The following is an 18,121-nucleotide window of genomic DNA, read 5'->3' on the forward strand; positions in this document are numbered from 1 at the left end:
ATGAACCCAAAACAGATGTGAACATTGATTGTTCATACCCAAAATAGATATGAACAATAAATGTTTATACCCAAAATAGATATGAACAATATGTGTTCATACTTAAAGTAGGTATGAACAATACGTGTTCAACAGTAAAAATGAACAATCATTGTTCATACTTATTGGACTATGAAGAATCATTGTTCACATTGAACAATGATTGTTCATACCCCTATTGGACTATGAACAATCATTGTTCATCTCAACAACATGAGGAATGATCAATGAGAACACATATTGGACTATGAACAATCATTGTTCATACCCCTATTAGACTATGAACAATGATTATTCATACCTCAATAACTATGAACTTTTTTTAGACTATGAACTTCTTTTGGAACTGAATTACATACTTGATACTTGATTCCCTATTTGATTAACGTTAAAAATTTAGAGGATCTTGGTGGATTTGAACCACCATTTGGATATCTCCAAAATGCTCGGCCATTTAAGCTAAAGATCCACCTTATAGATGTATTGATTGTTAGATTTACACGTCCGACTTCAGAATTTACACGGTCTACATATATACCTTTCAGACCTTATAATCAAAATCTCTAAAAGAGAAAAGAAAGATGATTGGTTGTTAACAAGTAACCTAAAGCGATCAATAACTTAAAGATGACGAATTTGTAATCGAAATGAGTACCTGTTGGAGAGATTTGATTTGTAGTTTGATGAGGTGCGTCATGAATCAAAGAGTTTGGTTGGTTGGAGAAGAAAGGAGGTTTGGGTTTTCTCACTCGTAATTTTGTTTATTAATAGGAAAGGGTAAAAGTGGTATTTAAAAATATAAAATGAACTGGGCCAACTTATTTTGTCCTTGAGGGTTATTAAAATCAAGAAATTGGGTTCGTGAGCTATTTCAATGATGAAAATGGTTTTGTGAGCCATTATAAAAAAAAAAAAACTTTGTCCTCTAGAGTTGTTTTCAATCGAAACTGGGCTTTGAGACCAATTTCTTGAATTAAAAATGGCTTGGGTATATAAAATGTCAAGTATACCCTTGGTACGAAATAATAAACAGCTGGCCCAACCGAAACAACCCGTTGTATATAGTATGAACAATCATTGTTCATACCTATTTAAGATATGAACATTCATTGTTCATACATTAACATGAGCTATGAACAATTATTGTTCATTCCTATTTGGGGTATGAACAATCAATGTTCATACCTCAACATAATATATGATCAATAAGAACACTTATTGGAGTATGAACAATCACTGTTCATACATCAACATGAGCTATGAACAATCATTGTTCATACCCCAACCTATTTGGGGTATGAACAATCAATGTTCATACCTCGACATAATGTATGATCAATAAGAACACTTATTGGAATATGAATAATCATTGTTCATACCTATTTGGGATATGACAACCACTGTTAATACATCAACATGGGCTATGAACAATCATTGTTCATACCTATTTAGGGTATGAACAATCAATTTTCATACTTAAACATAATGTATGATCAATACCTCAACATAATGTATGATTGTTCATACTTATTTGGGGTATGAACAATCAATGGTCATACCTTAACATAATGTATGATCAGTAAGAACACCTATTGGAGTATGAACAATCATTGTTTATATCTCAATATGAGCTATGAACAATCATTGTTCATACAACAATATATTGAATAAGGTACGTTCACCTATTTGGGTATGAACAATAATTGTTCATATATCAACATAAGATATGAACACTCATTGTTCATAGCAAAAAGACAGAAAGGGTAAAATTGGAAAATATTTATTTCAAATCTGGGTCATTTGTCCTTGAGGGTTATTTTCACTCGAAAATTGGGTTTTCGGGTTATTTTCACCCTAAATTTGTCCTTGTAAGTGATTATAAAAAACCTCTATCCTTTAGAGTTGTTTTGAATCAAAATTGGGCCTTGGGACCAATTTCTTGCAAGTTCGTAGCTTTTACTTGTTGCAGACCAAAAAGCAGACTGAAGCCAGGGCCGGACAACAATTGTTAGGAACCATCGTTTCCTATCCACCCTAGTCATAGGTTCATCTTGGCCAGCCTAGCCCATCACTTGGGCTCTAAGCTCACCCCAAACGTCTCTTACATAATATACATAGTTACATGTTAGTTGTCTCGTCTTAAGTATATATCCCGTTCTCTGTTTGACGTAATCAAAACTGTTCAGTGGCTAAACAATTTAAAGTTTTTAGAGTGGAGCAGATTGGTACTTTGGTTTGTGATAGGGGTACTAGTTTTGAAAAATCATAGTTCAAGTTGGTCCTAGGTTTTTGTGTAGTTTCTTCCCATTTGATTTAGTTGGTTAGTATATAAATGTTGCCATCAGAGTTTCAGACATATATGTAGTATGAATAAATTCTTAGTGGCATTATCTTGTTTGGAGTTATAGAGTATGTGTAATCAAGCGCGAATGTAGAGGTATGGTAGCTGGTGTACTTTATCTTTGACACCTAGTTCTTGGAAGAGAGGTAGTAGATATTGAAGCGGTCAAGTTATGCTTTTGGTAATGCACCAATAGATATTTGAAGTGGTTCAAGCTATGTGTTTTGAACTTGAGCCGATGTGCGAAGATCTTAATTAGGCTTGAAAACAGTAACAAGATGTGGTTTCTTATCTCTCTATCTTTATAACTTGTTTAGCCCCGGTTACGAGTTCATTTAGTTCTTCTTGAGCACCGTTCTTGCCTGGTCTTTCTTGCTTGGCCGTTACTATATTAACCCAAATACATTATTGGTCTCAATCTTTAGCTAGTGCAATAGTATATCTCCATATGAAATTGAAACTTCATGATCAGGTCCACTAAATTTAAAACATCCTCTGAGGCCTGGTAGATTGATGTTCGATAACTTGGCTCAACAACTGATTTTGCACTGATAATTGGCTTCCCTTAAGATCTCCCACCAAAACACCGATGCACACAACCACGTACCTTATGGCATTTTCCTTAAACATGTTAGACACTTTGTAAACTCACTCCATCGATCCCCTTGAATCAATCGCTTGTGCTCGTCTCCAGGAGAGCAAGGGCATGGAAAATATTCTAAGTGATGGACTCCTATGTGCCTAAGTTTTAGCTTTGCAATATTCTGCTCGATTCATTGAGGTAAGAAGGAATGCATAAGAAGATCAATGTGGTTGCTTACGTCACTCACAAGATCTCAATTCCCTTTACATACAAGTTGTTACGTTCTAGAAACATGTTTCCCTCAGGACCTCCCACCAAAACACTGATGCACACAACCACGTACCTGATGACATTTTCCTTAAACATGCTAGATACTTTGTAAACTCACTCCATCGATCCACTTGAATAAATCACCTTGTGCTCGTCTCTAGGAGAGCAAGGGCATGGCAAATATTCTAAGTGATGGACTCCTATGTGCCTAAGTTTTAGCTTTGTAATGTTATGCTCGATCCATTGAGGCAAGAAGGAATGCAGAAGAAGATAAATGTGGCTGCTTACGTCACTCACAGGATCTCAATTCCTTTTACTTACAAGTTGTTACATTCTAGAAACATGTTTTCCTCAGGACTTCCCACCAAAACACTAATGCACACAACCACGTACTTAATGGCATTTTCCTTAAACATGTTAGATATACTTTGTAAAGTCACTCCATCGATCCCCTTGAACCAATCACCTTGTGCTCGTCTCCAGGAGAGCAAGGACATGGCAATTCAAATATTCTAAGTGCTGGACTCCTATGCGCCTAAGTTTTAGCTTTGCAATGTTATGCTCGATCCATTGAGGCAAGAAGGAATGCAGAAGAAGATCAATGCCACTGCTTGCTTACGTCACTCATATGATCTCAATTCCTTTTACTTACTAGTTGTTCTAGAAACAGATGATAAGTAGTCATTTAGGGGTTTTTTTTTGTCCTTTAAGTCCGCAGTCCAAAGTCCGTAAACGTCTGATTAGTCAAGTTACCTGACTCACGTGAGTTAGTAGGATAGGTCGAGTAAGGGATCGTCTATACCTTAGGGCTCGACAAGGTTCACAACTAGATTTACAGCTTTTAGTGAGTTGGATTATAGGTTATTTATCTGGGTTAGGTAAATTAACGGTAATGCAAGTAACGTAAAATAACAACGATTGATTTCTACGTAAAATAAACAGGGATAGAGATACAGGAAAATGGTTAATCATAATAATGCAAAATCAGTTTCCAAATTTAGAATACCATATCACTACATCTCTAATCTATCTTGAGTTCATAGACAAACCCGAAACGGCGTCGAGTAATGATCCTTAGTGAGATGCACTCATCTCTGAGCTCATCTCACTAGCATAAGGAGTTGAACTAACATTCCATATTTGGAATATCATTTCAGCTCCTGGTTTGATTCTACATCAGCTGGACAAACCAGAGGGCTAGACCTAGTGTAAACTGGGTTTCGCGCGAGACTGTTTTGGAGCATCAGCACTCCAAACTTGGCCAGTCTCAATCATTTTGGGACTGGATGCATAATCTAAACCTAATTCCTAAGTAGTGATACTGGAACATTAAATGGCAACCTGATCCTCACATGAACATCATTAACCCTCCCCTTGGAAGGATTTTAGCTCATGGTCCTTGGATAGATTGATTAATCTTGCTGTATATAATGAATAAGTAAAAAGAAGTAACTGAAGAACAGGAATTTAACTTGAATGAAAATAGATATTATTGAATTGAATACTTACAGTACTTAATACAAAAGCTTGAAATGAAAAGCTACTGAAGGAAATGTAAACTACAGAAGGAAATTGAAAGCAAGAATTAAAGTCTCCCCTTTCTCTAGCCTCCCAACAAATATATATATCCCCCCTTCTCTCACGTAAAGCCTTCATACATTAACTTCCCTTTTGGCTTTTTGTGTCCAAGACATCCAAACTTTTTCACAAGTTTGTCTTTTTGTCTCTAGAAAAATCCAAACCATTTCATTAACAAAGCTTGCCTTTTTCTAGTCATGTATTTATTTCTTTGTCTTTTCTTATTTGCAAGGTGTCACACAAGTGACCATCACTTGCCACCTGTCTATGCCGACTCGTCATTTCTTGTGAGCTCGTAGAGTGGGTCCACGTGCTGTGTCCAGTGGCGGCCCGGATTTTGGCATTTTTACAATTTTCTGTCTTTACGTAGAGCTTGTCGCCCTGGTCGTTCTGGCAGTTCACTTGCCGAACTCGGTGTTTAGTTTTGAAAGATGTGAGCTTCGGAAGTTTGATGCTTCTTTACACGTGGACCTGTTCTGCACTGGTTTTGTCCCTTTGGAATCTTCGGCTCTAGTCAAGCTATGTTGGGCTTCACTGGGGCTGAGCGGGAAGACTTCGAGTATGCACAGTATTCCCATACTTTGATGCATGTTTTATTATCATATTCATGTTAACTGTGAAAACCTGTAAAAGTACGAAAATATAATTATTTCATAATTATTAAACACATAATTAACCAAAATGCTATGTCTCTATGGGGTTTAGTATTACAGTTTTGGGTGTTTATCAACAGGTTCCTAGAAACTGTAATCCTTGTCCTTGTTGAAAGGAAACATGTTCCTTATTCCTCGTACAACTCTGCCTGTAGCAAACTCCGATTTGGAAACACTTCCAAACTATTATTGTACGACAACAAGAAGCTAGGACAGCTAAACTAGAAGTCATAGTTCAATTAGAACTTGTAGTTATATACTCTTCTTAGTTATATAAATTTATGTAATTTAAAGATGTTAAATTTAATAGGAACATCAGATTGGCTTTCGTTCTTCTAGATCATCTTCTAAGAAATAGTGTCCGTAAGTTGGTTAGGTGTTGATATTGATATGATGGAAGGAAACAATTTTGTTAGTGAGGAGCGTGAAGACAATTTTGAGGTGCATGTGCCTGGAGAGCATAATGAATGAGCAACAAACACGGTGATTGGGGTTCAAGGAGGAATCAATGTGGGAGAAGGTAATAACTCCATCGATGAGATGCAAGTTCAAAAAAAAAGCGACCACATTTTGGTGAGAAATGTAGAAGAACAAACAGTCCGCTGACTGGTGTGCATGGAGACAAGAAGCGGACGTGTGATGCATGCAGACATCAGAAAAAGAAGTGTCCAACAGGATGTAAACTTGTACCCTATTTTCCTTATAATATGTATGAATAGTACAAACAAGTGCAAACGATTTTTGGTTACAATAAGGTTGAAAAAATAATGAGTAAGTTAGGGAGTGAAGGAAGTCGTCATCGAGCTATTCCCTCACTTTTATAGGAAGCACAATCTTGGAAAAATATTCTTGATCCTCTACCTAATACTCAGCCAGCTGACACTCCGCCTGATAGTACTACTTTACCTAATGCTCTATCTAGAACTCCGCTAGCCAAGTATCTGATCCTTGAAGACCTCAATGTGAGACTCGAAGTAGAGATGAAGACACTTTTGTAAAAAAAAATCAACTTAAAGAAACAAATTCATGAACAAATGAAGTTTTAGATAGTGGTGGTAACTTCAAAAGAGTTTGTTTTAGAAGTGATGTTCATTCTAAATTGTTTAGAGTTTAAGTGTGGGAGTTGTGAAGAAGAAAGGTAGACTCTTGTATATATTAGATTGGTTTTAAGCTAATGAAAACATGAAAGTTTTAGTTGTTGGTATTGAAATGACTTGAAAATAATGAAAGAAAGATTGATTGAAGATTGAAATAGAAATAAGTAAAATAAGATTGAAAATTGAAATAAGAACAAGTAAAATAACAAATTTTGATTGAAAGGAAATAAAACAAACAATAAAGTAAAGACTTGAATTGAAAAACTAGATAAGAAATTAAATAAACTAAATAGTTTGGATCCTAAGACAATGGATGGTTTCTCTCTCCCTTACTTTTAGGTTATATATCCCTACTTTTGCCTTTTACAGATTTGCCCTTCTCTATTACAAATTAGACACTTCACACTTCACACTTCACTTTTGCTTTTGTTTTTTGAATTTTTCTTGACCAAGGTAGGTTTTAGGAGAATGTCATATTTTGATATAAAGGCCTCCACTCTGGTCTTCTAAGTTGAGATTTTGACTTTTGACCTTGACCTTTGACTTTAACCATTGACTTTGACTTTTTATGTACTTTTCCATAGCAGCTTCTGGTCTTCATAATAAGCATGATTAAGACTCCTTTTTGTGCTAAGATGTAGCTTTTATGATAAGTGGTATGAAATACTTCATAACCTGAAAAAGGCAATAAAAAAGCTATGAGTTGTCTTTTCGTTAAGCGTAAGAAAGACTGTAATGCAACAATATAAGGGTAATAAAATGCATATTTAGGAGCTGATCACCACCCCCAAATAGCATCTTGCTTGTCCTCAAGAAAGGATGAGAGAAAAAAACTAAGATCACAAATGAGTAATTTATTATAAGTTATACTAATCTCATTTCGCAGAGTGCAATTGCATTGACCATATGCAACAAGGCCTTAAACCACTAGGAATTTCCTAGTGGACGAGTTTTAAGCCTCGTGAAAGTTTTCCAGTGAAGGTACTCACAAACTTCTTCTATTTAGTACAAAGGGTCTTGTTTCCTTATTTATTCTCAAAAGTTCATACATCTTATTAGCGGTGAATAAGGACAAGCTCTTTTGAACTTATAATAACATATATACAGTAATTTAATCATCTAAAGATAAATGTGCAAAACATGAGCAATGAAATGCAAAAGCAGAGTTGTTTCCGAGGCTTTTGGAGAGCTTCCTTAAGGTGGGTTCTCACAGGGGTGTGTTGCAATCACAACTCTCTGATAGATTCACTTAAGGTTCATTCTCTCAAGTGCAACAGACACTTATATTCCTCACATACTCAAATGATGTCTAAAGAAACTGGGGTCGATTAATCATGCTTGCCACTTACTATCGTCACACCATCCTATTCCTAATCGAGCTAGAGGTCTTTTATTAGGAGTTACGGGGCTAGGGTGATGGTATAGAAAGAAAAAAGGAAGGGAAAAACAAAATCTTATAAGTTGAGAAACTGGGTCTTCATGATACTTGTAACCAGAAAAGAACCCCGCTTTGTTCTTTTGCTTCCGAATTGTGATATATTCTTGTAGCCCTTTGGTTTTGTGACTCCATATAATTTTGAATTTTAGGAGTTCTAACTTTGCTTTTGTTTCTTTTTGTTTTTGATATCGTCTCCTTTGATTTTGAACTTTTGGGAGATTTGATTTTTTTTTAATCCTTTGATTTTTTTTTGGGAGTTTTGGTTTTTGATGGGTTTTTCTTTTCTTTTCTTTCTTTATTTTCTTTTTGAAGCAAATAACTATTACAATTTTTTTTTTTTTTTTTTTTTTTTTTTTTTTTTTTTTCCTGATATCCATCTAGTTCTCAACTTCTCAGCTGGGTGAGATTTTTATTGTGTGTTATAACGGATTAGGAATTTTTTGTGAAGAATAAAAAGGCTTTTAGAAAGGGTGAAGGCTCAAGAGGGGTAGCTAGAGGAAAACTATTTTTTTTTGGGTTTTTAACGTTTATTTGGCTATATCGATCCAAAAAGGGCCTAAATTCTCTCTTAGGATATGGCGTGGTGATCAAGCAAGTGGACGTGTGGTCTTTCTATCCAGACATCCCTTGTGTCATCACTCAATAATCATTCAGATGAGACTTTTGGCTAGATTCTTACAGGATATGGAACTTAATTGTTCTAACCTTGGCTTTGGAAACTCACTGCCATATACAAACAAATACTGATGTATGTCATTCATGAAAAGATGCAAAAACTGTTGTACGTATATTAATCTGAGTATGAAGAACAAGTCCTTACTCTATTGCTATAATGAGACTTCTAAACTTTTTATTCATCATAATAAAAGGAAATAAAACTTTTTAATACTAAACGGAAAAATATTTTTGGTCTTTTCGAAATATTTTAAGAAAGAAAGAAATATAGAAATATACTAAACCTATCTAATATAAGAATGTTATATATAATAAATGCCTAGTTTTTGTAGAATTTTACTATACCACCCCCAAACAAAAATATGTTTTGTCTTCAAAATATGAAGAAAAATAAGGAGATTACCACAGGAACATGAGCAAAAACGGCAGCAATATGTACTTTGTTCTTCGTGATGAGAATATACCACCCCCAAACAAGTTTGGAGTGTGGTTTGAAAGATATAGAACAAGATGTACACGGGTTATCTAAAAGGTAAAAATGTAATTATTCTAACATGAAAATTTTGGTTTTTTTTAATTTTATTTGTAAAAACATGCATAGTGTAGAAAATACGAAAATTTGAGCATGATGTATTTGTATTTCCTTCTGCTCATATACCAAATACTAAACATGCATACATGATTATTATTATATTAACAAAGCAAGAAATAAAAAGTGCAAAATGTAAAGTATGGACACATGAAATGTGTGTGTGTGTGTGGTTTTTTTTTTTTTTTTTTTAAAAAAATTTTTGTAGAGGTTTTTTTTCTCAATCTAAATGTATCTCTATCCATATAGAGGGTTTGTACAAGAGAATAAAATCATACGGTTATCTAGTATCATTTGGTTACTCTGGGGCGTAAGATTTTAATTTTTATATCCTCAAGTTTTTGAAAAACTATGTAGAGATGTTTTAAAGATAACTCGTACAAAAGCTGTGATTTATAAGCTAAGTTTGGAAATAACCCATAACAGGTGATCTTAGGCAACTTTCCAGTTAGACAGCGGCTTTAGTTATGTGTGTTGGGGGATTTACTGTACAAGACTTAAGATGTCTCGTACGAATATCATGGTGATATGGGCAACCTTTAGTAACACATAACTGATCCTCAAACCGCCCTTTGAAGAATGGAGATTGCGTACTTCTAAGGATTGGTCTATGTGGAATCCATTGCCCGTTTTGAAAAATTACTTAACTATTAGTGTATCGAGAATCTTCTATTATAAGCACGGTGAAAACAACAATTTTATTAAAGAAAGAAAGAAAAATTTTGTTTTTGGTTTTTTGATTTTTATGTTCCTAAATTATTATGAGATCAAAATATAAACTATAAAACTACTAAGAAAAATCACTATGACGAAAGTGATCCTCCCAATAGAAGGTGCTTGAAATTAAGTGATTCTAATTGCAAACCATTCCATGGTTTGGCCTCCCTAAATCTTCCACCTATTGTTCTGCAAGTAGGCAAATCTAGTGAAGAGGACTAGTTCTATTTCTAGATAATCTAATCTCTCCTCTCCTACTCTCTAGTTAGCCCTAGCTAAAGCCATTCCAACTAGATTGTAAGCCATTCCAAATAGAAATCGCCCACAGAAGGAAAAAGTTTTAGAAATAAAAGGGCTCAAGTTGCCAACCATCCCATGGTTTGGCATGCCTATAGAAGACGAGACATGCTAATTAACAACCATGATAGACAACCGTAAGACACCTTCACTCAATCCCCATCGCCCTCTGCTTTGTTTCACATCTCTTCTTTATAGAGGAAAGACTACTCAGCATCAAATGTGAGATTGAAAGAAAAATGCTTATGTAAAAACAGAAAACAGGGAAATGAAAATAAAGACAGGAATTGTATATGACAGGAATAGAAAAGCTATTCTAAAAAGAGGTGTAAAATAAAGAAAAATAAAATTGTGTACTTGCTCCATAGGGGCACACTACTCAAACTACGAGTAAAAGTGCTAACAAAGAATATGCAAGTATACGTGGACTCAAGGCTCTGGCACTTACAACCACACACTCCAAGTGGAGTGGTCCGGTTACCTTATTGATGTATCCCCTTTAAAGGAAAAGATGGAATGGAATGGGAAAGGAATACATCAGAAAAGATGACTCAATCCTGGTATATGGGATCTTTAAGAAAAAAAATTTAGCGCTCCATCTTCATTCACGTCACTTGTCGCTTCAAAGGCTACGTTTTATTCTCGCCATAAACTAATAATCTAAACAGCTCGGGATCAATCCATAAAAACATATAAAAGCATACACCCCCAAATAGAATGAGATGATGCATGTGGAAAGTAAGATGCAGAATGATAAGATAATGCTTGTGTAACCTATCATGGAACTTCTGCAATAACTCGTTATAGTTGAATTATCCAAGAGAGTGAGAGGTTGGTAGTATATATCCTTCATAAGGCTCAGACGATGGGGGATAGGACATACCAGATTTCTCAACTACTGAAATGATGGACTCTTGTGTTTGTAAATTGGGCGAAGTCTCTTTACTGGGAAGATTTAGAAAATTATGAATGATCTCAAAGGCAATTGGCTTAAGTGCGAATTTGAGGTTTCTTTGAAATGGTTTCTGGGTGCTGTCCTCAGAAATAGGTGGAATTTTGATGAATGGAGGTTGGATTTCAAGAGGTGTTAAATTGGGATGGTGATGGTTGGGTGGTGGTTCTTCAGGTCCACTAAATTTAAAATATCCTCCGAGACCTAGAAGATCGATGTTTGTTAACTTGGCTCAGATCAACAACCGATTTTGTACTGACAATTGGATTCCCTCAGGACCTCCCACCAAAACACTGATGCACACAGGCACGTACCAGATGGCATTTTCCTTAAACATGTTAGATACTTTGTAAACTCACTCCATCGATCCCCTTGAATCAAATGCTTGTGCTCGTCTCCAAGAGAGCAAGGGCATGACAAATATTCTAACTGATGGACTCCTATGCACCTAAGTTTTAGCTTTGCAATGTTCTGCTTGATCCATTGAGGCAAGAAGGAATGCAAAAGAAGATCAATGTGGCTGCTTACATCGCTCACATGATCTTAATTCCTTTTACTTACAAGTTGTTACATTCTAGAAACAGGTTTATGGAAACTAAATTGTAATCCTTATCCTTGTTGAAAGGAAATAGGTTTCTTATTCCTCGTATAACTCTGCCCGTAACAAACTCTGATTTGAAAACACTTCCGAACAATTACAAGCAAAACAGCTAAACTAGAAGTCATAGTTTAATTAGAACCTGTAGCTATATACTCTTATTTATATAATGTTGAATTCTATGTTAGTGGTGATGCTAGGAGAGTTGTGATATATTAGATAAACCAAGAATAAGAACTGAGAAGACTAGAGATTGATTAGGGTTAGAATATAGAGTCTGAGAGATATTGTTCTCTACCCATAGTTACATACTTATACTAAACTAAAACATGATAATAGAAACTACTAGATATGGATGTCCACACTTATATAAACATGGGACTTTCCATATTAGACATATTCTAATACTGATATATTCTAATACTCCCCTTCAAGTCGTGAATTATAAACTATGCAAATTCTGGCTTGGATTCAAAAAAACAAAAGATAAGAATACTGCTCCCCCTTTCGCATAGAATTGTCTTTAGTTGAAGAACTCGAACAACTGTTAAGACGTTCTGGAGCTGAAACTATCAGTGTAGGCAATGGCCTAACCTGAATATTGAAGGTGTACCACAGTTACAAACTGAAATCATAACACCGATTTAGTGGCGCGCTGCTTAGCTACTACTCACTCCATTCGCTGTTATGGCTGTCATAATATAAATTGAAAACAATAACACTGACTTGATGTGCGCTTCTTGGCTGCTACTATTAATATCATTGTTAATGTTAACAAAATACTATTATGGGTACTCCTGAATATTGAATACTGGTGTAGTTATAACTTGACTACTACCTGAATCCTGATGAGTGCAGTTTAGGCTTGACTGCTACCTGAAACATACTTGCAGTTTAGGCTTGATCGCACAAAAACATACTTGCAATTAAGGCTTGATCAACACGAAACATACTTGCAGTTTAGGCTTGACTGCTACCTGAAACATACTTGCAATTTAGGTTTGACTGCTACCTAAAACATACTTGCAGTTTAGGCTTACTGGAATATGGAGACATGAGTACTCTTTCTCATACGTCTCCATATTCTCCTTCCCTCATCTACTACTGAATGTCTTCATATCTTCCTATTCCCCCTCTCAAGTTGGAATATACAAGGCTGAGTAGGAACATACAAAGACTTGTTTATTCCGACTTGAACTTGAAACAGAGAAAACCAAATACTAACTTATACAACCAACCAATGCCCACTTCAAAAAACAATACTTTATACTCCAATACACAAAAAAGTTCTAACGGAACATGCATCAAACAATACTCATTATAGAGGGTGGAGGGTGGGTCGCGCCTTTTTATGACTGCGAACTTCTGGAACAGTGGAAAATGGAAAAAATAATTCCTCGTGAGATAGAGGTCGTGTGCCCCTATAATACTTCAAACAAACAACTTGATCATGTTTTAGAAACTGACACAGAAGACGACATCAATACCAACTGCGCGGAAGCTAGAAACCCAAACATCCATAACGACATACAAACAATACTACCCCTCCAATCCTGGATGAAAGTGCAAACTACCTTCCAAATTAAGGCTTGATACTTCAAAAATCTCGAAAACTGATGTGTGGAGGCATGTGCGTGAGCGCACTCTTGGCAAGGCCTATTGGAGGGCGTGCGCGCCCTCTACTTTTCCAACTTCCAGTACTCAGGGCGCGTGTGCCTTATGGGCAAGGCTTTACTTGAGGGCGCGTGCACCCTTTTCTTTGAATACAAAACGAACAATACTGAAAACAACTTTTGGCATGCGGACTGAGTGCATGCGCGTCTCGTCCAATACTAACTTCAAAGACTCCGGGATACAGAAAGGTTGTGCCCCTCTTATCAGTATTAAGATAGAGAGAGATTACGGAAGACGTAGATTGTAGAAGCGAAACAATACTAAGAAACCAATACTGGGAAACTTCAGATCTCTCTCCTAACATTCTTCAAACAAACTTTAAACACTAGCAGAATCTTAAAAACTTACTTTAACATGACGATGAACAGTATTTGTGAATAGTAACGATGAACAATGCTGATGAATAGTAACTTTGAACAGTACTTGTGAACAGTGCTGGTGAATAGTGCCAGTGAACAATACTGATGAATAGTGTAGGTGAACAGTACCGGTGAACAATAAATTCTTCAAGAGAAAGATTGAAACTTGAATTGAGATATAAGAACTTCTTCTTGTGAGAAATCTTTCTTCTTCTTGAAACTTGACTTGAATACTATACTGAAAAACTTAAAGAAATTTGATTTTTTTCTTGGTGAGGGATTTCTCTCTTAACATACCACTGAACCTCGCTCTGATATCATATTGAATTCTGTGTTAGTGGTGATGCTAGGAGAGTTGTAACATTGATATATTAGAGAAACCAAGAATAAGAACTGAGAAGACTATAAATTGATTAAGGTTGGAATATAGAGTCTGAGAGATATTTGTTCTCTACCCAGAGTTACATACTTATATTAAACTAAAACATGATAATAGAAACTACTAGATATAAATGTCCACATTTATAGAAACATAGGACTCTCCATATTAGGCATATTCTAATATATAAATTAATGTAATTCAATAGTGATAAGTTTAATAGGAACATCATATTGGCTTTCGTTCTTCTAGATCATCTTCTAAGAAATAGTATCCATAAGTTGGTTAGGTGTTGATATTGATGGAGGAAACAATTTTGTCAGTGAGGAGCGTGAAGACAATTTTGCGGACCCTGTGCCTGGAGAGCATAATGAAGGAGCAACAAACAACCGAAATAATGAAATATAAGCTCCAAACAACACGGTGATTAATAAGGAGGAATCAATGTTGGAGAAGTCAATAACTCCGTCGATGAGATGCAAGTTCGTTCGAAGAAAACCATAAGAGCAAAACACGCAGCCACTATTGAGAAAAGCAGAAGAATAAACAGCCCGCTGACAGGTGTGCGTGGAGACAAGAAATGGACGTGTGCTGCATGCAGACATCGGAAAAAGAAGTGTCCAAAAGGATGTAAACTTGCACCCTATTTTCCTTATAATATGTACGAATAGTACAAACAAGTGCAAAAGATTTTTTGTTACAATAAGGTTGAAAAAATAATGAATATGTTAGGGAGAGAATGAAGTCGTCATCGAGCTGTTCCCTCACTTTTATGGGAAGCGCAATGTTGGAAAAATATTCTTGATCCTCCACCTAATGCTTAGCTTGGCACTCCGCTTGATAGTACTACTCCGCCTAATGGTTTGCCTGGTACTCCACTAGGCAAGTATCTTATCCTTGAAGATCAACCTCAATGTGAGACTCATAGCAAAGAGGAAGACACTTTTGTCGAAAATTTCCGACTTAATGAAACAAATTCATGAACAAACAATCCCAAATAATATGACCAATGGAATGGAATGGCTTGATCATGGTGACACAATTGGCCATGGCGGTGGTGGAGCGATCAGTAGTATTAATCAGCATGCTCACATGATGAATGGATATGGTAATCATGACACGAATGTTTATAATAATGGTGTGATCAATAATAACATTGATGTTTCACCTTACCATAGTAGCAACAGTAGCAAAGGTAGTGGTAATGGCATTCCCAATTATAATGGTGCTAGTTATGCACCTAACAGACGTACTGGGAATAATGTCCGTGGAGGTGGTATGTTGTTATCTAATGCCAATCATATAAGCAATGGTATACATTTCGTTGAGAATCGGGATATTGGGTGCACAATATACCTATGCACCCTTTATGCAACAACTAAAACATAGATATCAAGGAAGGGATGAGCTGAGACAAGCTTTTGACACACCACGGTCTTACAATCACAGTGAAGGAAGTGACAAGCTAAGCCATGTTGTTACCAACACACCACGGTCCTTCAATCACAATCAAGGAAGACAGGAGCTGAGTCATGGTGTAACTACCAACAACTCACCACAGTCCTTTAGTAATAATAGTCAAGGAAGAGTAGAGCCAAACCATGTCGCTACCAACACACCACAAGTTTTTAATCATTATTATCTTAACCACCATTTCGGTGGTAAGTAAAATTTTCAATTTTCTATGCAAATTCTCCCAAGTTGTATTATTATTAATTTTTTGATTTTTTTTTAAGGTAAAATTGGCCGCTTGTCAAGTTTGTAGCTTTTACTTGTTGCAGACCAAAAAGTAGACTGAAGCCAGGGACAACAATTGTTAAAAGCCTTAGGAACCATCGTTTCCTATCCACCGCATTCAAAGGTTCATCTTGGCCAACTTAGGCGCATCACCCCAAACGTCTCTTACATAATATTGTCATCAATATATTTGCGACACGTGTCATTGCCATTAATCATATCTTAAAACTAACTTATTGGATCATTTCAATTGGTCATCTCAAGAGTCATGAGTTACCAAATGATTACAAAATGACCATGAATACATGCATAGCTATCAATGTAATACTAAAGATCATCAATGAATGGAGCACCAAAAGTGGATCTCATTCAATTGATATGAATAGAGCACCAAAGGGGGGTGGGAATGCTATATATTTCCTCTCCACTCTCTAACAGAGGGGGGAGAATTCCAAGCTTCTTCTCCACTCTCCATCTACTCCGTTCACCATCGATCACTCTATGACTCGAATCTAAACAATGAACTACATTCAACTTGATTCCAGTTGGTCAGCGAACTAGATATGTACGTAGGTAGTTCGATCCATCAAACTCAGTCACAATATCATTCTACCCAAATCATCAACACATATAAGGTACACCCAATTATTACTTTTACATTAGCGCTGTCTATGGGGATAATTTCTTGGAAATTCAGTGTACTTCGAGAATAATTCTCTACACAAACTTTCATTTCCAAGCCCATGAAGTGTTGGTGAAAAGTCATGGATGTTGCTGATGAATATCAAAATTTCAAAGTTAATGACTACGATGCTGCTGATCAACATTGGATTTTTCTATAGCCAGACTCGATCTTAAAAAATATGATGATAAGTTTCTCTAACTATCTTTTATTCAAAACTTCACATGTGAATTAAAGGCTAAAACACACATTTCAATTGTTGGACTCATGCTATCTTGTATAAGAAGATTTTTATTGTCTTGTTGAATCACATGAGCATACACGAGCTAGCAAGCATATATATGGGCATATGGCCTGATTACGTTATCATTACCATCACATCATTGATGAATATGTATTCTAGATGTACCATTAGTCTACAAGACACCCCAATTTCAGTTCGATATAGCAGGTTGGTATATATCTCCAAGTTAATAGGTTGCTTTGCGAAACTCCTGGCTGAGCCTCTCGTCAGAGTTTCCTATCAATTGTTTAGTATTCAGGAGCACGAGATTCACTGGATGACAATAAGCTTAATCGGTTTAGGATGACACCGATCTATGTGGTTTAGCATGTAAAAACAAGTTCTTTAATATTGCCAAAGCCAGACCTCAATCGGCATGGACCCTTGAGCATCACTTCTGTTTTATCTAATTCATATATGATGTTCATAACTTGCCTTTCAATTTCTTTCATATATGCACTTAGTTCGAAACTATTGGCGGACAACAAGCGAACTACTCAGTTTGAGACTATTTGTTCACTTCTCAATTTACAATGCATTGTACCTAGTCGCATTTACTGCCTAGTGCTGGTCAAGTCGTTACTTCTCAGCACCAGAATCCAAAATTTTAAGCTGGTCAAGGTATTTCTACAGAGACATATCTTCTGCAAACTGTTTTTTACTTGCATACAATTTATCTTTGTTTAAAAAAGCCAAATAGAGCTGGTACTACACGGATTACTTAACTTCTCATTAGTTGGTGAGGGAGGCCGTTCAAAATTAAACAAGGGGCTTTACGCCTTTGCCAATCTTGTGTAAAAACAGTGATTATTTGCATTCAATATCATTTCATATGAAGAGTGGAACATGCCATGTTAGTCCTTTCTATGCCCTTTGCTAGAGACGACTCTATCAGGGCTACCATTACTTCTGGTCTCCATTATTTTTCATGCTGACCTAAGCATAGTACGTATTCAATCTGGCGGCCCTTACCTACCAACATATGATCTGTTGCCTGTTGTGGTAGCCATGGATTGAGAATGATAAATACCAATGATATAACTCAACGTTTTGTGGGAGCATGCATACATATCTACAAAAATTATACATAATCTACAGGAACTACTAATTCTGTTGTGCACTGGTCAAGAAATCAATTGTGTTCACTCAATCAAACAAAAATTTAGCTCGCTCATGCAAG

Source organism: Coptis chinensis, chromosome 6 (assembly GCF_015680905.1).
Source record: "Coptis chinensis isolate HL-2020 chromosome 6, ASM1568090v1, whole genome shotgun sequence".
NCBI lineage: Eukaryota > Viridiplantae > Streptophyta > Magnoliopsida > Ranunculales > Ranunculaceae > Coptis > Coptis chinensis.